General features: G+C 43.4%; 1 protein-coding gene across 4 annotated transcripts in view; it reads right to left on the bottom strand.

Moving 5' to 3' along the window:
- Positions 1 to 22,830, bottom strand: part of CNTN5 (contactin 5) — a 661,907-nt gene that overhangs the window by 431,522 nt on the left and 207,555 nt on the right. For 3 of the 4 annotated variants that reach the window (XM_083436170.1, XM_083436173.1, XM_083436172.1), the window contains exon 2: positions 21,238 to 21,376. The gene's annotated coding sequence lies outside the window, so the exon portion shown is untranslated. Of the gene's footprint in view, positions 1 to 21,237; positions 21,380 to 22,830 lie in introns of all 4 variants that reach the window. The other variant, XM_083436171.1, reaches the window with a different exon arrangement.

The raw sequence follows: 22,830 nt of genomic DNA, 5'->3' as shown, positions 1-22,830 counted from the left end.
ATGGGGAACACATACTAAGGATGGGTGGGGGCAGAGACAAAAAGTGGGTAGGTAGAAGAAGAAGAAGAAGAGTTTGGATTTGATATCCCGCCTTTCACTCCCTTTAAGGAGTCTCAAAGCGGCTAACATTCTCCTTTCCCTTTCTCCCCCACAACAAACACTCTGTGAGGTGAGTGGGGCTGAGAGACTTCAAAGAAGTATGACTGGCCCAAGGTCACCCAGCAGCTGCATGTGGAGGAGCGGAGACGCGAACCCGGTTCCCCAGATTACGAGACTACCGCTCTTAACCACTACACCACACAAGGTAAATGAATGTAAACTGTAATCCCTGTACGGTTGGCTTCTGCACTATCCAGTCTCTATCAAATCAAAGTTCAAGGACCCATTCTGGTCAGAGAAAAACATTTTTTATTATTATTTATTAAACTTGTATTTTAAGCTTCATCCAAAGATCACAGGCCACTGAATTTTGCACCAGCTCAAGTTTCCAAACCTCCTTCAGAGGCAGCCCCATGTATTGAACTAATCTGACCATAGGGACATGGGTGGCGCTGTGGGTTAAACCACAGAACCTAGGACTTGCCGATCAGAAGGTCGGTGGTTCAAATCCCCATGACGGGGTGAGCTCCCATTTCTCGGTCCCTGCTCCTGCCAACCTAGCAGTTCGAAAGGACATCAAAGTCCAAGTAGATAAATAGGTACCGCTCCGGCGGGAAGGTAAACGGCGTTTCCATGTGCTGCTCTGGTTCACCAGAAGCGGCTTAGTCATGCTGGCCACATGACCTGGAACCTGTACGCCGGCTCCTTCGGCCAATAAAGCGAGATGAGTGCAGCAACCCCAGAGTTGGCCACGACTGGACTTAATGGTCAGGGGTCCCTTTACCTTTTTAATCTGCACATAGCTGTCAACGTTTACCATTTTTTAAGGGAAAATCCCTTATTCTGAAAAGGACTCCTCACAAGAAAAGGGAAAAGTTGACAGCTATGAATCTGACCTATAGGTTGCCAGAACATAGGCAACAAAACTTTGGCTATCCCTGTCTAGATAGAGGCACAGATGTGTCACCAGATGAAGCAGATCCTCCAAGTGTCTCTATTTTCCAGGGACGTCCCTGATTTAGATAAGCCATCCCGGTTTCTGATTTGACCCCAGAATGTCCCATTTTTCCTTAGGGTGTCCCTATTTTCATTGGAGAAATGTTGGAGGATATGGAGCTATCCAACTCATGAGCCATTTGAAAGCAATCCTGTATAGGGAAGCTTTTTAAAATGTTTTTAATGTTCTATGTTTTTATATATGTTAGAAGCTGCCCAGGGTGGCTGGGGCAGCCCAGTAAGGTGTGTGGGGTATAAATAGTAAAATTATCATTATGGAATGGGACATCCCTATTTTCATCAGAGAAATGCTGGAGGGTATGGATGGAGCTGATGGAAAGCATTCTGTGCTACTCAGGCTCCCTGAACCTCAAGAAACAGCCAAGGGTCCAGAAGTACGCGCAAGCGATGCACCCACTCCTTCAGAGAGAGTGTAACCATATCAAGAGCAGTGTGCAAATTATCGTTAGTGAGGGTTGTGGCCAGGGCAAGGGGGCGTAGCTGAGGATGAGATGTAGCCTGGGAATAGTTCTTAGGGCCAGAAGGAGGGGAACCTTTGGCCCTCAAGCTTGACCTTCTCCACCACTGCTCTATGGTTTCACTGCAAGCACAACACATAGAACAGTGGTTCTCAACCTGTGGGTCCCCAGATGTTGTTGGACTACAACTCCCATCATCCCTGAGATCTGGCCTTGCTAGCTAGGGGTGATGGGAGTTGTAGCCCAACAACATCTGGGGACCCACAGGTTGAGAAAGGCTGACATAGAGGAAAGCAGGAGAGTATCAAATCTCCCCTCCTGGAGAAATTTAGTGGAACAGTCTCCCCATTTCCCCCTCCCACAGGGAGTGTGGAGAATTTCAAGAGGTCATTTGCTCTTGGCTCAAATTGACTGCAGCGCCCCAGCCAGTGCGACCAATGGCCAGAGATGATGTGAGCTATAGTTCAACTACAATCTGGTTCATAGGTCTTAAAATTCTGCCATGAAGAATTCCTTCATGGTGGGTTGAGAACAGTTTCCCTTCCTCTTTTGTAATACTGGAACTCAGAGGCCATCTAAGGAAGGTGCATTTTTGGAAATTCAGGACGGACAAAAGGAAGTCCTTCCTAATGCAGTACGCAATTAAACCATGGTTTTCATCCCCACAAGATTCAGAGATGGCCACCAACTTGGATGGCTTTAAAAGGGTTTCAAACAAATTCATTGAGGATATGGCCAGGATATGGAGCTGGACCATAAAGAAGGCTGATCGCTGAAGAATTGATGCTTTTGAATTATGGTGCTGGAGGAGACTCTTGAGAGTCCCATGGACTGCAAGAAGATCAAACCTATCCATTCTGAAGGAAATCAGCCCTGAGTGCTCACTGGAAGGACAGATCCTGAAGCTGAGACTCCAATACTTTGGCCGCCTCATGAGAAGAGAAGACTCCCTGGAAAAGACCCTGATGTTGGGAAAGATGGAGGGCACAAGGAGAAGGGGACGACAGAGGATGAGATGGTTGGACAGTGTTCTCGAAGCTACCAACATGAGTTTGACCAAACTGCGGGAGGCAGGGGAAGACAGGAGTGCCTGGCGTGCTCTGGTCCATGGGGTCGCAAAGAGTCGGACATGACTAAACGACTAAACAACAACAACAAATGGCCATCAATGGTGAATAGCAATGACAGCTAAGTTCTACCTCCAGTGTTGCAGGCAGTATTCCTCTGAATTCCAGTTGCTGGAACTCACAAGTGAGCAGAGCACTATTGCACCATGCTCACTTGCGGGCTTCCCACAGGCATCTGGCTGGCCACTGTGAGATCAGGATGTTGGATGCGATGAGAGAGATAAAACTTTATTCACATTTGCCAATGGCCATAGCAACAGTAAAACATTGCAGTATACGCAGAAAAGGAAATTTGATATAAAAGCACAATTTAAAGTCCCGAATCAGCAGTCAGTTAGTGGCCCTTATTCTGATTGCCCCTGCTATGAACCTAGCAACCTTTGCTGTTATCTGCTCATTTTGATCTGATAGAAGAAAGGACATTGTGGCAGTGGTTGAGCGCCCTGGGATGGTTAGTACGAGTGGGGTGATGCGATGAGCCTTTGGGCTGATCCAGCAGGGCTCTTCCTATACATTCTTATGTTTGTTTCATTTCATTTCTATACCGCTTTATAAATCTTTATAAATCTCAAAGTGGTTTGCAGCATATTAAAACATCAATACAACAATCCAGAATCAAACATTTCCGATGAAAGTCAAATATAGAGTATACAGTCAAAGCAACATAATTAACAGAAAACTAAAATATTATCTTAATGATTTCAAAATAAAACATTACAAAGGAGGTCAACTACAGAATACATATTTAACACAAACAAAATTAATTTTGTTTGTGTTAAAATCTTAAACATTTTTTTTTAAAACCATTGCTAAGTGAAGTCCAATATAAAACGCACATTTAAAAAATAATTAACAAGAGAATAAAATATTATCATGAGTATGACACAGCTGTTTGGCAGGCACAAAAAGAGGGGGCAGAAGAATCCAATAGTTAGGGTTTGTTGTCAGGCATAGCAATGTCCTTCTGGTCTCCTCAGGCACCTCTGGTGAGTCTGGGTCCCACCCCCTAGGCCAGGTAGAAGGGCCTTGCAGGAAGCAGCCTTCAGCACTCACAGCCATGTAGGCCTTTTCGGACTCAGTTTTGTGTCCTGAGAAAACACTGCATCTGCCTCCTCATAAGCCCCTCTTGCCTATGCTTGTACGTGTGTGATATATATTCCTAGGCGCATTGAGCAGGGCAGGAAGTGAGGAGTCAACATGCTTGTTGGATTATGATAAACACTTGCTACAGAGGTATTGATTTGTCCTCCTGAAGACCGTGCTTACATAACGTTGACATAATAAAAGATGAAAGGCGCGGAAGGGGCAGTGGCGTGTGACTGTCACATTTGTTAACATTAACTAACAAGTCTGTTGACTTGTACAATGACTTATGTCAGGTGGTTAATGGTAAACTTAATAAGATGTTGCACGCTGTGTCTGAAAATGCCATTAAAAATATCTGGGAGTTGAGAGCACAATCTCTCGCCCATCGCGTCGCGAGTATTAGCAACGTTTGAGCAACTTTCAAGAATTTTTTTAATCTTCTTAGTGACAGCGCAAAACACCACTTCACTGCACATTCGCTGGACAGGGTAACCATGGTCATTGTTCTGACTTGCATCTCCCACCAACGCGGATGGAAATTGACTCAAGAAACAAACACTGATTACCTGAGATAGAAAGAAATTACTTTACCTTCAAAGGCCACCATAATCCCTCCCTCCGTCCTTTGAGAGGTATTATTTGAGGCCAAAGCTTTCCCAATGGTCTCCGTGATCTTATTTCTGTATTGCACAGAAGATCAGGACACAAGTCTAAGTGGACACTGGATTGGGGGTAGGACCAGAGAGGGGGCATTAGAGAGTATAGCTTTGAAAAAATGTACATATCGGGCAAAGTTGCATATATATCAGTGGTACCTCAGGTTACAGTCACTTCAGGTTACAGACGCTTCAGGTTACAGACTTAACTAACCCAGAAATAGTACTTTGGGTTAAGAACTTTGCTTCAGGATGAGAACAGAAATTGAGGCAGCAGCAGGAGGCCCCATTAGCTAAAGTGGTACCTCAGGTTAAGAGCATGTTGGGGAATTTTCATGAATAGTTCTTAAAGGGGAAAAAAATATCTGATGTGGATAAATGGAGAGAGGAAACTGACAGAAACTGAAATTGACAGATTTGCCCATCCTCAGTCTCAGGTTCATTACCACCCTGAGAGTAACACTCTAGGGAGACTGGGCAGAAATGCAATGTAGAAGTTGCTGCTAAAGCTCAGTAGCAGTGCATGACTCACCTTAGGCAAATAGTTATGACTTTGTATTTTCACTTTCCAATTTAGCAGAGGCAACCATGGCCCCTGAAGGACCAGGTGCGCAGCCTGGGAGTCATTTTGGACTCACAGCTGTCCATGGAGGCGCAGGTCAATTCTGTGTCCAGGGCAGCTGTCTACCAGCTCCATCGGGCATGCAGGCTGAGACCCTACTTGCCCACAAACTGTCTTGCAGAAATGTGAGACTGAGTTCTGTGAAGCTCCTTTATGGAAAGTAACCAAAGCTGTTGCAGAAACTTTCTCCACTCATCATTTCTGAAGCCCTTCCACAACCTCCTGATGGTTTATTTAAGAGACTTAGTCACAGCTGTCCTCCCCCTCATACACTGCAACAGAGAGTCATATTTCAGATAACCATCTGGGCATGAAGCAGAAGGGAAAAAGGTGTACGTGAATGTTAGTTTCTAACCTCAAATGAGCCAGACATGTGACTGATTGTCATGTGCGGGATTCAGATTTTGACCCATTGTTGTTATTATTATTGCAGTGCAGTGGTACCTCAGGTTAAGTACTTAATTCGTTCCGGAGGTCTGTTCTTAACCTGAAACTGTTCTTAACCTGAAGCACCTCTTTAGCTAATGGGGCCTCCTGCTGCTGCCGTGCTGCTGGAGCACGATTTCTGTTCTCATCCTGAAGCAAAGTTCTTAACCTGAAGCACTATTTCTGGGTTAGCAGAGTCTGTAGCCTGTAGCATATGTAACCTGAAGCGTATGTAACCTGAGGTACCACTGTATTAGCTTTTGCTAAAAACTGAATCCTGTGTTTGGTTGTAGATATAAATAGACAAGATTAGCTTGCCAGGAGCATGAAGCAAAGATGTGCCAGTGTTTTGAACAGTTCTGCCATTGCTGTAATACACTTGTTTGTGTGAATAAACTTAACTATGCCTTTAGACGGGAGTGGGGAGCCACAGGTCTGGGGGCCAAATGAAACCTTCCAGGCCCATTTAACTGGCCCTTGACACTCTCCCCAGGCCAAATCCCTCGCTCACCTTGATTCACACCCTTTCTTAGTGTTTTTGCCTAACTGGAGTGTATGCTTGAACTCTGACGATGACTCTTGCTTTCCCGCACAAGGAGGATAGAACTGGGTGTGAAGGTAGAAAAAGAGTTTGTTGTAAAATTGTAAATTCATGGCTCCACCCACTTTTGCCTGTGGCCCCACCCACTGCTGGCATTTAAAAGAAAACAGTAATTTGGAAAAGTAGAAAAGTGAATTTAAGCCTGGGGAAATGAGAAACTAAGAAAAACCAGACTTGACCACCCCTAATTTATACTCCATTGCCAGCAACAATTAGCTGATTCTGTTACAGGTCTGCTGACAGTACCCTATGCCCATTAATGCAAGTGTTGTATTTGTTCTTCTGTCAGTCTTATAGCTTGCTCTGGTCCCAAAGATTACAACTGAGAACCCTAAATATCCATCTCCCTCTAAACGCCATTCACAGTCCACACCTATCAGTCTCCCACTTTAGCACTGTACTTGATGCTAATAAAACCACTTATTACAGCAATTACAGGACTTTGAAGCCTGAACACTTTCCCATATGCCTTCAGTACATCCTTTAATTTTACATTTGCCTGACCTTTGCAAAACTAAAAGAGCTCACTTTAGATATAGAAGTAATATCATTAAACCGCTTACGGAACCTAGGTAGTTGGTTGGATAGGTAACAGGTAAAAAAAACCAACAGCCATCCATTACAGTACCCAATTAATCAAGAACCAGTTACAGGATTGCTAGTGCATCACAGATAACAAATGCTGGCATTCTAGGAAAGAATTTGTTAAACCCTTTGGGCTGGAATTCGATCTTACAGAAGACCAAGGCTGATGCCAAAATCAGAACCTTTACGTCTACCTTTCTCCTCCTCTCTCACCAATATTGGGCATGTGATGTGATGTCAGCACACTGTTAATCTTTCTAAACCCACAAATAGAGTGGCAGTCAATGGAGTGCAGCATGGAGAGGAAAACTCACAATGCAGTGATGTCAGGACATGAGATATGAGAGACACCTTCAAATATCTTAAGGGTTGTCACATGGAGGATGGAGAAAGCTTGTTTTCTCCTGCTCTAGAGGGTAGGACTTGAGTCAATGGCTTCAAATTAAAAGAAAGGAGATTCCAACTAAACATTTGGGGAAAAAAACTTTCCGACAGTAAGAGGAGAGAAAAAGACTCCCAATAGAGGTAAAGGTAAAGGAACCCATGACCATTAGGTCCAGTCGCGAACGACTCTGGGGTTGCAGCACTCATCTTGCTTTATTGGCCAAAGGAGCCAGCGTACAGCTTCCAGGTCATGTGGCCAGCATGACTAAGCCACTTCTGGCGAACCAGAGCAGCGCACGAAACGCCGTTTACCTTTCTGCCGGAGCGGTACCTATTTATCTACTTGCACTTTGAAGTGCTTTCGAACTGCTAGGTTGGCAGGAGCAGGGACTGAGCAACGGAAGCTCACCCCGTCATGGGGATTCGAACCGTTGACCTTCTGATCGGCAAGTCCTAGACTCTGTGGTTTAGACCACAGCTCCACCCTCCCATGAGAGGTGGAGGACTCATATGCCAGCTGGAATGGTCACATCAGATGGTGGTGGTTTCTCCTTCCTTGGAAGTTTTTAAGCAGAGGTTGGATGGCCATCAGCCATGGATGCTTTAGCTGAGATTCCTGCATTGCAGGGGGCTGGACTAGATGACTCTCGGGGTCCCTTCCAACTCTACAATTCTGTGATTCTATGATTTGGATGTAGGCATGACTGGGGAAGAGAGCTAGGCAATGGAGGCTGCATCTCAACAGCAGCCAGGAACAGATTTAAAGGCAGGTAACCCAGGTGACTGCCTAGGATGCTTGTCATGGGACATCATCCTGTATCCTAATAACTATCATTTCCGTCATGCGACTTAGATCCCAATCTTCAAAAGTCAGGCCCACATTCACCTGCTGTACCTTCTCCCAGAGGCTCCTAAATGGAGTTTGGAATAACTTACGCTGGTGTAATTTACGATGGAGTAAGTTACGCCAGCTTCTTATGCTTGGCATTGCTCTGTAATTTGTTATCTGGATATGCCAAAATTGCATCATCCATGCATAAGAGGGAATCTCCAGTATTTATCAACGTGCAAGAAAGGGGGGGGGGGGGAGAGAAAAGAATTCCACTTTCTTTTACTCAGGCAGCCAATAGAAGCAAATACTAGAAACAGTACAGATTTACCTATAAAGACAATAACACTGATAATCACTTCTGAAGCTGGTAACATCCGTGCCTATTCAACAAACAGTGTGTATTTGTGTGATCACGGTCAGATCTATACATGCACATTTATGAGACGGCCAAATGGTATATGTGTGATTCCCCCCAAAAAACCCACTTTTCTACTGAAACCTCTTTTCACTCTTCTTAAAATTGTTTGAAAGTTTTTCCTTGTCAGGAAATTTCAAATATTACCTCAAGGCAGAATTTGGAAGCAATTAGTCTCTCTCCCCACCCCAACCCACTGCCTTAGCTGCACAGGGCCAGCTGCAGTACAGTTTTCAGATACTTTTTAAAGTATCAACTACCTTGCAGAGTTCAAAGTTGACCAGAAACAAAACTCTCCCCAAAGATAGCTATGCATGTTAGTTTGGTTTCTGCTGCCAACAGTAATTGGAACTGTGTTTGGAGGGTGGAAAACACACATGCTCTCACCTCCAAAGCAACTCTGCTACAGGAAACTCCTAGTCTTTATTTCCTACAGCACCAGGTAATACACAAAGGGCTTGCCTGCTCCCTAAATGCAATGCCGTAGCCAAAGGCAATGTTTTTCAGAGCAGCATGCTTAAAGTTAGTCATGATGCAATTCCAATTAACATTAATGAGATCAGTGATAATAACCATTCTTGCATTCTAGTGAAAACACACCTCCAAGGTGCTTGGAAGAAGAGATTAGCCAGCACAAAACAAAGTTCAAATAAACATGCAAGAGGGAACAAAACCAGAATAATATTAACATTGATAAGGTTGCTGGAACAGTGCTTTCCTCGATTATCACTACCATGTCAGGCACACATTTTCTTTGATACATTTCTGCTTCATTCATGACTTAGCTACGTCAAGGCTAAGGCTGCAATGCTAACCCTATTTACTTGTGAGCAGATCCAACTGCATGCAATAATAATAATAATAATAATAATAATAATTTATTTATACCCCACCCATCTGGCTGGGTTTCCCCAGCCACTCTGGGCGGCTTCCAACAGAACACTAAAATACAATAACCTATTAAACATTAAAAGCTTCCCTAAACAGGGCTGCCTTCAGATGTCTTCTAAAAGTTTGGTAGTGATTTTTCTCTTTGACATCTGGTGGGAGGGCATTTCACAGGGCGGGTGCCACTACCGAGAAGGCCCTCTATCTGGTTCCCTGTAACTTGGCTTCTCGTAGCAAGGGAACCGCCAGAAGGCCCTTGGCGCTGGATCTCAGTGTCCGGGCAGAATGATGGAGGTGGGGATGCTCCTTCAGGTATACTGGACCGAGGCAGTTTAGGGCTTTAAAGGTCAGCACCAACACTTTGAATTGTGCTCAGAAATGCACTGGAAGCCAGTGTAGGTCTTTCAAGACCGGTGTTATATGGTCTCGGCAGCTGCTCCCAGTCACCAGTCTAGCTGCCGCATTCTGGATTAGTTGCAGTTTCTGGGTCACCTTCAAACGTAGCCCCACGTAGAGCGCATTGCAGTAGTCCAAGCGAGAGATAACTAGAGCATGCACCACTCTGGCAAGACAGTCCATGGACAGGTAGGGTCTCAGCCTGCATACCAGATGGAGCTGGTAGACTGCTGCCCTGGACACAGAATTGACCTGCACCTCCATGGACAGCTGTGAGTCCAGAATGACTCCCAGGCTGTGCACCTGGTCCTTCAGGGGCACAGTTACCCCATTCAGGACTAGGGAGTCCTCCACACCCGCCCGCCTCCTGTCCCCCCCAAAACAGTACTTCTGTCTTGTCAGGATTGAACCTCAATCTGTTAGCCGCCATCCACCCTCCAACTGCCTCCAGATTCAATAGAATTTAGTAGTTCAGATTACAGCCTAAGACCTGAATTAGGAAAAGGAAGAGAAGCTCCGACCTTCCAGATGTTGTTGGACTACTTCATGTGTTTGGAACACTCTCTCCTTCTTTGAAGTGAGCCTGACAGGCTAGACAACCATCCCTGCTTTTCAGTACTGGGGACAGGGAAGCTTCATTCCAAGCACAATGACTTCTGTACAGGAGTAGCTCATCATAAGCAGGTATGGCAATTTCAAACACATCTCCAGCAGCCAACCAGCTCCCAATGGCCTTATGTTGAATTAACCCTCTCATTCTTTTCCTGCAACATACTGCCCTAGGAACCTTTGGACCAAAACTGGGGTTATAAATGGAATTAATACATGAATTGAGAAATAAAAACTGGGGAAGAAAACAGTCAATCAGCAGCAGAAATTAGGAGACTGGTAAATTTGATTTAAGGGGAAAGATTAAGAATGCCTGGTGCTTATATCTTCATTAAATGATGCTGAAGGGTGGATCTGATGAAAATCCATAAATATTTGAAGGGCAACTTTATCCAGGAAGGGGGCAGGGATATTTCCGAAGCTAGAATTTGGAAATTGGCTTTAAGAGAGGCTGAACAATAGGAATAACTTTGAGACATTGATACATGGTGTCTGTACAAATCCCATCAGCAGACACCAAGACTGAGATGTGTGTTGGGGGGAGGGGAATCACATTAACTAAGGTAGCTGAGATGTATAGTTTTCCATTTGGAGCCGTTTGAGTAAGAGTTAAAAATAAAAAAGGAAGGTGTGAATTAAGTATTGGATTGACTGATCATGACTGTAGCTCTCCAGGATTTCAGACAGTGTTCCGTCCCAGCCGTACCTGGAGATGCCAAGAGATTGAACCCGGAACCTGCAAATCAGATGCTCAGTCATTGTGCTACATCCTAGAGAGCTGGAATACCTTGTGAACTATTGTGACCTAATGCTTTAGGCAAAATACAACCCCCTGTCCAGGGCATGGACCAAAGCAGGGTAGAGGAGCCATGGGTCTTGTTAAGACTATCCTACCCTGAGTTGACTAACTGGAAACACCCAAAGTTTAAGAAAAGAAATGCAATGTGCATTACTGTACATTGTGGCAGCTGTGTGACAGTCCACACCAGATGGTTTGCAGACAAGGGAACCTTTCATGCATTGCTACTCAGCTTGGCTGTCTTCATTGGAGAACAGCCTTCACCAAAAGTGTCTTGGGCTTTGAAGACGCTTGAACTCAGGATGAAAGGGAGAAACGTGCTAGAAGGAAGGCATGCTTGGCAAACCCTCACCATGATCAACTCCTGCCCGGAAACTATGTCCCCACTGTGGAAGGACGTGTGGATCCAGAATTGGCCTCCACAGTCATTTATGGTCTCACTGTTAAAACTGTGTTTATGGAAGGCAATCTTACTCAGCTACGAGTGATCGGTGAAGAAGATGATGACTCAGCTTGGCTATCTTCATTATGGGAGGCTCACATTTAGATGAGGGGCAAAGAGCTCTATCATCATGGAGGATGAGACTATCAATGGATCTTCAGTATCAGAGACCCAGTTGCTGGAGAACAGAGAGAGAACCCTCACATCCTGCATGTCAGTTTCCCATAGGTATCTGGTTGGCCACTGAGGGAACGGTGAACTGGGCTAGATGGGGCTTTGGTCTAATCCACCAGGGCTGTCCTTATCCTATTCTGACTTACCCTTGGTACTCTCACCTGGGTGAGATGGGTGGCTTTTCACCATGGAAATTGTAGCTGGGAACTGAAGTTGGGACCTCATATACTGTGATGCATAAGGCTATTTCACTGCAGGTACATATTGGTGATGTATCGAGCTGGGATTTTGGAAAGAAGGCATGTCATGGTCTAGGCTCAATTGCAGTCATACCATGTGCTGATGGCAGGCCTGCCTATATTCAACTGCCATGAGTCATAGCTGTTGATGTAGCACCATCACAGAACCATGTGGTAAAAGAATGAATACCGGTAATATGTAGTTTACTAAATTCTCCTGCAAGTCGGCTGTCAGATGTTGTGAAATCCTGATTGCTGCATGTCTGCTGCTGTCCATTGTTGACATTGTCTGCATGTAGATTCTGACTGCTGCTCAGTGCCAGATCTCGGATGCTGTCAAATGCTGTTCGCTGTTTCTGCAGAATCCCTGGATGTCAAAAGCTCAGGCCAGATATCAAATATTCAGCAAATATCTGCTCATGCAGAGAACATTGAGAGAATATTTACTAAAGGTGGGAGGTGACCTTCCTCATGAACGATAGAAAAGTTGGTTGTAAATGTGCAAATGAATGAATGGAAACCATTAACAGGACTTTAGCAGTCTTCGCCACACAAATTCACCAAACAATAGCAATGGACATTAAGATCGGCCAGTGCTACTGTTTCCTAGGCAGTGCTGAACCTGGGCAGAAAGCTGGAGGAGATTATTGGAGGGGCCTGCGTTAAGCAGCTAATTTCACCAGGTTCTGGTCTTGCTAATACTTATTCAGAGATTCATTCCATCCTATTCCATTGCATTGAATGCCTTTGCTTACTGCCCCATTGTGTGCATTTTACATGTATTTTGTGTACATTTTAATGCAAAATGCACACTTTTCACACAAATACATTTTTTAAAATACATTCACCAGTAAAAACACAAATTCTTCCAGGCATCTTTTATGTAAAATGCTTTTTGTTTTTGTTTTTTTTTGCACACCAAAAATTCACTACAAAATTCAGATAGGTGTAAAATTCAGCTGGGAGCTTTGCTCCAATCCATGGGCAGTTTCAAGAGCACTGGATTGGGCCGCTCCACTGTGAAAAGTGAACCACTGCCCACACACTGCCACTGCTGGAAATGCAGCATACAAATCAGTTAAACAAATGCATGAGCTTTCCATTCCTGCGGCTCCTTAAAATTCCAACCACATGTTCAGATACTTGGTTATAAGCTGATTTGGCTGGTGAAGTGAGCTGGGTCTAAATCAGCTTAAAGTAATTCATCTTAACCAACTGCAGAATGAGATGTTAGTTTGTCACATTCTTTAGTGTGCTACTCAGAAAGAAAATATGGCTGTCCCAAGAGGCACTAAGGTTGTAGGCGGGGGTCACAGGTTTGATATGGGTCACTTGCATTTTAGGAGGATGGGTTAAATAATCATCAGGGTCCCTTTCAACTGCACAATTCTATGATTGTCTGAATCACAAGTTGAGAGAGCACTGTTGCACTCGGGTCCTGCTTGCAGGATTTTGGTGGGAACCTGGTAAGGCACAATGAGAATGGGATGCTGGACAAGATGGGCCTTTGGCCTGATCCTGCACAGCTGTCCACATGTTCTTATTAGGAACAGTGAGTGAAGAGTTTTAATAGGACAAGCTAAACTCCCTCAAAGAAGGGAAGGGTTCGACGCACCCCAACTTTGCAGCGTAAGTAAGCAGGTTGTTGTTGTTGTTTAGTCGTTTAGTCGTGTCCGACTCTTCGTGACCCCATGGACCAGAGCACGCCAGGCACTCCTGTCTTCCACTGCCTCCCGCAGTTTGGTCAAACTCATGCTGGTAGCTTCGAGAACACTATCCAACCATCTCGTCCTCTGTTGTCCCCTTCTCCTTGTGCCCTCAATCTTTCCCAACATCAGGGTCTTTTCCAAGGAGTCTTCTCTTCTCATGAGGTGGCCAAAGTATTGGAGCCTCAGCTTCAGGATCTGTCCTTCCAGTGAGCACTCAGGGCTGATTTCCTTAAGAATGGATAGGTTTGATCTTCTTGCAGTCCATGGGACTCTCAAGAGTCTCCTCCAGCACCAGAATTCAAAAGCATCAATTCTTTGGCGATCAGCCTTCTTTATGGTCCAGCTCTCACTTCCATACATCACTACTGGGAAAACCATAGCTTTTACTATACGGTTAGGAACCAGGTTTATTTGGCATCTTGAGCAGATAGTTTTTCTTTCTTTCTTTTAATTTTTTTTAAAAAAAACAGGTGGGTCTTTTTTTTTTTAGCAGGCACTGAAAGCACCCCCTCCCCCGCATCGCTTTGCATAGATAGAATTTTTGGCACGTCGCCAAACAGGTCACCATGAACGGGATAATGTGACAATCTGTTATCATTAACTGTGTTGGAAAAGGCTCTCAAGACACAAGAGAGAATTAAATGACCTGGAAAAGTCAGTCTATGGGAAAGTCTATTGTACTCATCTTCGTTATTTCCAGCTCTACGCATCGCTGGGCCAGGGGAACAACATGATTTGCTGAGGTAACAAATACAAAGGTCATCCCCCGCCCCCACTTTCCAGCTTTGCGCTTTCTCCTCAAACCATCTAAGGATCTATAGTATCTAATTCACTGAACATTGGAAGAAGAAATATGTAAATTCTGAGGAGAGAGTTGAATCTCTGTGTGTGCACCAAACCCAAAGCTAAATGAAAGTTTTCCACTCCAAAGTAAGAAATGAGCATTTTTTCTCTCTCTGGAATTACAGATAAGTGAGATCTGTGACAAAACATTGAAGCGAGGAATTCCCCCAATTTTAGATTCTGCCCACTTCATTCCCCCTCCTTTGGTGTTCCATTACCTCCCAGTAACACACTGTCAGCATTCTGTGGCCAATGAACATCTTCAGTCTCTACTGGGATTTTGGTGGGAGCAGGTCTCCCCCTTAGTATTTTATATATCTTTCCAGTGTTTTTTTCTAAAAAGATGTTTGGGGTACTCTGATTTCCCTACTCATATCAAAATACTGCCCTTCAATGAGGCCAAACTTAGATTCACAAAATGCTTAGGGGTATGCGTACCCCTGCGTCCCCACAGAAAAGAAGCACTGTATCTATCTATATCTATATTTCTACATGGGTGGACCCAGGGCCATCTTTACCCAGGGGTGCAAGGGGTGCGGGGCACCCAGGTGCTGAATTCTGGGGGGCTCCAGTTGCCCGCTGCTGAAGCCGCCTAAGCTCTTAACTATCTACCTGTTATGAAATAATAAACAATTTTGATCAAGTTGGAAAAACAAAATACATATATACCTAGGTATTACCGAAACGTATACCTACTGTTTCACTAAAGGACTTTGGTGCATATGCTAAAGACTGAGCTGTGGTTTGACTCTGTATAAAGTGGTGCATATGCTAAAGACTGAGCAATGGTCTGACTCTGTATAAGGCAACTTTCTATATTCCTGTGAAATGAGATTCACATTTCGAAGGGAGCAGATGTCATCCATACCCTTCAAAACAACACAGTCCAATTCTGGGACATCATCTTCCAGGTATGAAATCCTGCATGCATCACATGACCTGCAAAAAATAGCAGACCCAGAAAAATGTATTTGGGGGCATTGTGTGAGATTGCGGACCTGAGAAAAGATTTTTGGGGGGTGGTGAGATCTCATTCCAAAATCACGAGAGAGCAAGACACCCAAAATGGCAGCCCCACTCTTGTGAGGCGAAAATGGGATGTCCTTGTTTTTCTGGGTAGGTTGACAGGAATGGCCATTTTGTGTTTCATATCATAAAACAGTGGTTCTCAAAGGATGTGGCGTGCCATATTAATGTGGTGGGAGAGGATGGCAAGTGTGGTGGGTAGATTCAAGCACAATCATAGAAACATTTAAAGATTTTTATGTAAAACGAACCATGGAAAGAGAAGAAGGGGAGTCATTAATATCTTAAGGATGCAAAACGAGTATTTTAAATTGTAAAACTGAAAATTAAATAATAATAAAAGAAACATTTAAAGATTTCAGTGTCGTATATTATACAGTGGTACCTCTTAGTTATGCACTTAATTCGTTCCGGAGGTCCGTTCTTAACCTGAAACTGTTCTTAACCTGAAGCACCACTTTAGCTAATGGGGCCTCCCATTGCTGCTGCCGCGCCGCTGGAGCACAATTTCTGTTCTCATCCTGAAGCAAAGTTCTTAACCCGAGGTACTATTTCTGTGTTAGCGGAGTCTGTAACCTGAAGCGTATGTAACCGGAAGCGTATGTAAACCGAGGTACCACTGTAGTATCATTTTTTTAAAAACACAACAACACAGAATGGATAGATATCTTTTCAAAATGAGAGCTAGAGCCTAAAGTAATTCTGAGGACAATCTTAGTTGAGATCCAGAATCACCATTGGGACAAATTGCTGCAGAAAACTCATTTATAATTATATTTTGGTAATTATTCATGTTATTATGTTGCTGCATTGTTTTATACTTTCTGGAAGTCCCTTGGTCACTTTATAAAGTAGTTGTGGTCTAGGTTATAAATCAAGCACTGCTAAGAGTTGTTTTCCCCCCAATATATTTATTATCAATTTAAAAACCCCGGTGTGGCATGAGCAACTTTTTATTCTGAAACTGTGGCCCAGAGAAAAACGTTTGAGAACCACTGTCATCAAACAAAGTCTGCCTATCTGTTTTTACAGCTCTGTGTTCAGATGCATGAAGCTCCGAGATCAGATCTACTAACTCCCCCCGCCCACTGCTCTGGTTCAAAGATGCTGTTAGAGACCTCCGATTCTGATTATGCAGCTGTATTGTTGTAAGGGTATCTAACCTCCTCCAGCATCCTGTCTTTCATTCTTCCTCTCGGAAAAAAGAAGAGCACCACACTTCCTTTCCCTTCCCAGCTACAGTGCATTTCATGAATATTAAATAGCGAGAAAGAGACAACACTTTTGGCTTAGTAGGTCAGGGGAGTCCTGCCATTTGTATAATCCGGATAAATTTAGAGCAGCTGGTCCCTTGCCAGCTGTAGAAAACTCTTGCATGGAGTTTGAGCTTGGTGGTTGCTGCACCAGTCAGAAGTCAAAAGCGGTGCAGGCCAGGGACTGGAATCGACCGCTCTGTTATCAAATGGATTGCCCTTCAATCAAATCCCTTCCCAGCATACAAAACATGAAATAATCCATCATCAAGTTAAACTGCTTGAAACACTTTGTAAGTGGTCCTGCAATGACAGATCAGGTGCAACAAGATGAATGAGGCTGGAGTGTATTTAAAGTGACACAGTGAATCCACTCTAATCAGGTTCATCAGTTCTAATTCACTTATATCTGTTTTGGAGTGGTCCATCTCTCTCGTTTATTTCAATGGCTCTCTTACACCTCCAATATAACTCTCAATTAGCTGCTCAGGAAGGGAATGCAGTTTGACATCGCCACAACTGAACTCTGCACTTTCCCAATCTTTCCGCGCAGACACAGGGCTATACGCTTTTTAACAAGGCTCCTTCTTCTTCCCGGCAACCTCAATTGCTTGTTTATTACCAGGTCACAAAAGAAGAGGAACACCTCTACAAATTAATTAGAGGTGTTTTGAACTGCAAAGATATAATTCACTCTTCAGGTACATTATGGAGCAAAACCAGTTAACGGGACGTTTGCTCCTCCATCCCCTTCCATTCTTCAACAATAAAATTTAATTGGATAGACATCATCCATCTGGATAATGAGCTTGAGACCCAAAAGTCTCCGACTTACAGCTGTTGTTACTACCTTGGTTGGCAGTAGGTTGCCAGCAAGCATAGAAATGAAATGGGCTCATTTTGTACTTGCAGAATGTGCTGTACTTTAATAATCCACTTATTAAAAAGAGGTTTTTTTAATTTTTGCTATTTATTAAAATTGCATTCCTCTTCTTCACTCACATTCTTTTTGCGGACTCACTCACAGCTCCCTCCCCCCCCCCCCCCCCGCCGTTGACAACTGGGATTGAAAATTGTCCACAACTTTATTGATTACAGATGTAGGTAGGATATCGCTCAGGTATTGGGTGCATACCCATTATCAGCCTAGACAGTTTCTAGACTCGATGGTAAATGCTTAGCTTATTTCCAGTTCTTTCACTTCCATTCCTCAGCTTAATTACATAGGTGCTGCAGCTTAACACTTTGGTTCTTAAAAGAGGGGTTATTTTCTGTCAGATTCCCAACCTTCTAACAATCACACTCCTGAGGTACTTTGAATAGTACAGCAGACCTAGGGGATCACCACACCCCTCTTAACTGGTTAAGGTGTCTTCTCTTTCTAGAAGATCACTCCGCTCCTGACTGAAACGAGACCCATGTAGACTGTATTCTCACAGCTCTGCTCCTCCTTGCTTGAACTCAGCCCTCCACCAGTCTGAATACTCTCACAAGACATCACACACTGTCTTCCAATCTAAGCTCAGAGTCTCCTTTCTCTAGCGGTAGATATTGTCCTCAAAGTGGATGCTATACACAGATCAGAGCCAACTCTCTAACTCTCTCCACCAAACAATCTGAACCATCTCTCAGAAAATGCTCCTTTTATTTTCTCTCCCAAAGTGCTAGCTCCATGCTCCTCTGGCTAGCTGTCTTGGTAGCCAATCAGAAAGAGGCTCCAGCAGTCAGGTGGAGTTCCAACATACTGCATCACCAGACTATGGTCTAGCTCAGCTGTCCGTCATAGCAGTCTAGCTGCCACATTCTGGATTAGTTGTAGTTTCCGAGTCACCTTCAAGGTTAGCCCTATGCAGAGCGCATTGCAGTAGCCCAAATGTGAGATAACCAGAGCATATACCACTATGGTAAGAGAGTGTGCAGGCATGTTTGTGGCCTAGAATAAGTCACTGAATTTTCTGCAGCACAGTGGGGTTCTGTATCCAATCTGCAGGCATTCCTCAATACACTATTCAATCTGGAAAGTAAATAAAAATAAAAATTGAACACCACTGTTCCAGACAGAAGATAGAAGCCTGGAAGTTTACTTCTTTGCACAAATATCTAGTATCTGTACATGATACACGCGTGTTAGATATCCCCTTTTAGATTTATATATAACCAAGGGAATGTTGTTTCCTACAAGTTCCAATTACTATTCCTTGGAAGTAAAACCGTGGCTTGTTTATTTTATCATACGTCAATTACCATTTGGTAAGGCTGCAAAAGTTCAAATAAAAGAAAAAACACCCAAAGGCACTATATTGTCCCATGTTTTCCTGAATCAACTTTACCCTTCATTCTCCACCTATCAATGCTCTATCCAGAGTCAGCCAGTTCCTTTTGCCAGTTCTCTGTAAACCGAAGCCCTATCAGGTTGTCAGTTAAGCTATGGAGAAATTGCCAGAGGAGGTGAAATTAACAAAATCTAAATGAAATTGACATGCCTGCTGTTAGAATGACCAGAGAACACACTGATTGCTGCATCCCTGTGGTAATTAATGGCGTGTCCAGCAAACCAATTCTGACTAAGGGACTGGGAAAAGAAGGAAGAGGCTACACCTTACAACTCAACTAATTAACCTGCTTGGGGAGAGGGAGGAGCAAGCGCAAAGTTTATAGCTTTAAAAGCAGAAAGCAGGTGAGCAATTAATTAAGTAACCTGCGGAGAAGGCAGTGCAAGCAGAAAAGAACACAATTAGTGCATCTTCCAATTTATCACATGCACACACACCTTATAAATTAACACCACATGAAACAGCATGGTTGGCAGCCTGTGAATATTTGTGTGCATAAGCACTGGAAATTTTATTTGAACCATGGAAAAATGTATATATGTAGAGAAGAGATTCTGTTCTTCATGGGGATGAAGCAATTACTCTTCTACAGACATGCTGCCCATTTTTTAATATATATTTCCACTGTGAGGTTATCGCCAGTTCTGTTGTGCGGAATCCTGATTGATTGTCTCAAACTTTCCTTACATCTGATTCTTTCAGGTTTAATTTCTGCTGGGGGGAAATAAAATTGGCAGGTTGGACACACAACCTGTTCCACAAGCCAGGACAGAGGTGCATTGGGGAAAGGGCTGAGTGTGCATCACAAGAACGCAACAATGTAAAAAGAGCCTACTGGATCATGCCAATGGTCCATCAAGTCCCGCATCCTTTTCTCATAGTGGCCAACTTGTGGGAAACCTGTAAGCAGGATCCAAGCACAAGTATTATTTATTTATTTCAATTTCATAAAAATTCTACACCACTTATTGTTGTTGTTTTAAAAAACTAATTACTGTCTCTGACTATAGAGACAGAGCATAGCCATCATGACTAGTAGCTATTAATGCAAATCCAAGTGATAAATTGGTCAGCACTGCATTCCTGGCAAAATGATGCAGATTCTCAAACTGCAGCTAGTGAAAACACTCAACGTCTGTCAATTGGCTCATCAGTATAAAGCACATCAGTTTGCACAGCCACTTTTGTAACAGGTTATACACACACACATACCCAGGAGCAAAGGAACTCTGCATGTGCAAAGGAAAGAATCTGCATAAGAATTCTGCATGGACATAAGTTTTGGGGAAAGAAGGGTGTGGACTGCAATGGTTCAGACTGATATTTTCAGGGGGAGGCTTTGAGGGGTTGGGTGAAACAGCTGAAATGGGGGGACAGGTTGACTTATATCACCATGTGTTGTTTTTGTTTAAAAAATAGTTCTAAGTGTTCAAATCTCCTCCTCCAAAAGTTTGCACAGCCAAATACTCTCAACAGAGCAGATACCTGCATCAAAAATGGACAAGGGAAACACCCTATGAACAGGACAGTGAAACAGAGAGAGGAATTTTGATTCTGTCCCACAACTGATAGCCCTAAAAAAGAGAGAGAAACTGGATGAAAGTCTGAAATAAATCCACTCAATTGATTATTAAACTCATGATCATGTACCTCCATGAGATATACAAATATGTGAAATTTTTCCACATATCAGATAGAGTATGCTTTCATTCATTCATTCATTCATTCATTTGTTCATTCATTCATTCATTCATTCATGCATTCATTCTTCATTCCAACTTGCCTTTTCCCACTAAGGACGCTGAACAGGTAACAAGTCCAATTAAAGAACAACAGTTAATCAAACAATATAACAAAATTTATAGCAGGTATAACCTCAAATGTCAACACTTAGGATCCAATAAATCTTGCTGGGGGGGGGGAGGGGAGATGATGAAACAGGTAGGTTCCCCTTGCTTTATAACATGTACAGTAATCAACTAATAATGGATACTACTAGTAAACATACATTTGAATTAGCCACCCATTCAAGAACAGATTCTTGATACCATTGCTGTATCATCTCAGTAACGTTAATGGGATTACTCAATTCAGAATATATATCTGGAAGCATTTTTATTTTGAAAAGTACACATCTCGGATTCACTGCGATTCATGTAACCGAAAACCACAGCAGCACCCCATCAACACCTCCAAAGGAATATTAAATCTATCTTACCTACTAGTTGGCTTCCAATCTGTGTAGAAGTGCCTTTTGAGATGGACACAGTCACAGCAAAATAGTCCTTAATGGGTGCAAATGGATGAAGAAGGAGCGAGCAGCGTGTTCAGTCAAAAACAGAATCCTTTCAGATAATCTGCTGAACAGAAAATAGTCAAAATTATTATCATCTTCAGTCTTTGTTTTATAGCAGCAAAAAGTCTACCTAATCCAGAATTCTCTAACCAGCAGCGACCAGCCAGAATTCTATCTATGCAAATTCTGCTATCAGCTCACCTGCTCTGCACCTCCAGGAATAATGTGCGTATCAGAATGTATGGCACAATTCTAACCAGGTTGACTAAGAAGAAAATTTCTATTTAATTTATTGGAGCCTACAGCTTGGTAGGTGTGCTGTTTACTCCTGGGCAAGCGTGGCGAAGTAATTAGAGGTGTCAGACTAGAACCCAGGGATCAAATCTCCAGTATGTCTCTGCATAGCAGCCAGGAGGGGGTTATTACCTACAAGCATCCCTTGAGGGCTTCCTGAAGGCACATTGCTCAGCCACTGTGATCCAGTAATGTTCTTATATTTGCTTTGCATTTACACTTCCAGTATCTGAAGAAGTGTGCATGCACACAAAAGCTTATACAAACAAACTTAGTTGGTCTCTAAGGTGCTAAGGTAAAGGTAAAGGGACCCCTGACCATTAGGTCCAGTCGCAAACGACTCTGGGGTTGCGGTGCTCATCTCGCTTTACTGGCCAGCATGACTAAGCTGCTTCTGGCGAACCAGAGCAGCACACGGAAATGCCGTTTACCTTCCTGCCGGAGTGGTACCTATTTATCTACTTGCACTGGCGTGCTTTCGAACTGCTAGGTGGGCAGGACTCTAAGGTGCTACTGGGCAATTTTTTATTTTTATTTTCCCCCCGATTTCCAGCAAAGTCAGGGGTGGGAAAACCTACTGCTCTCCATAAGCCCCAGAGAGCCTGTGTCCAGGATACCGTAAGGGACCACTTGAACTCTTATATCTCAGCTCGATCGCCAAGATAATCTGGAGGAGCGCTTTGAGTTTCTCTGCACGTTACAGAAGCCCAACTAGCATCCACTAGAAGTCAGGCTTTTGTGTGGAGCCCTCTTTTCTAGCAGGGATCCAGCAGGCACCCTCGCCTTTTACTTTCTTGAAGACCTTTTTGTGTCGACAGGTCTTCCCAAATGTTTCATTTTATTGGCCAGACAACTTTTTTAAAAAGTTTGGTTATTTAAAAATACTTTAATGGTGTCAACTGCCCTGATATTTTATGACATGGCAATATTGGGTTGTTGTTGTTTTGCAAATAAATAAATGCTGTTGGAATAAATAAATGCCCTGTTAGTCCCAGCATGGCCAATACTCAATACTTCAGGGATAATAAGAGTTGTACTATATCTATCTATCTATCTATCTATCTATCTATCTATCTATCTATCATCGATCTATCATCTATCTATCTATCTATCTATCATCTATCTATCTATCTATCTATCATCTATCATCTATCATCTATCTATCATCTACTTCAGGGATAATAAGAGTTGTACTCTACCAATATCTACCATCTATCATCT

Source organism: Podarcis tiliguerta, assembly GCF_965153285.1.
Source record: "Podarcis tiliguerta genome assembly, chromosome: 4".
Taxonomy (NCBI): Eukaryota; Metazoa; Chordata; class Lepidosauria; order Squamata; family Lacertidae; genus Podarcis; species Podarcis tiliguerta.
The sequence above is the reverse complement of the archived record's forward strand: the minus strand, read 5'-3'. Positions and strand labels throughout refer to the sequence as shown.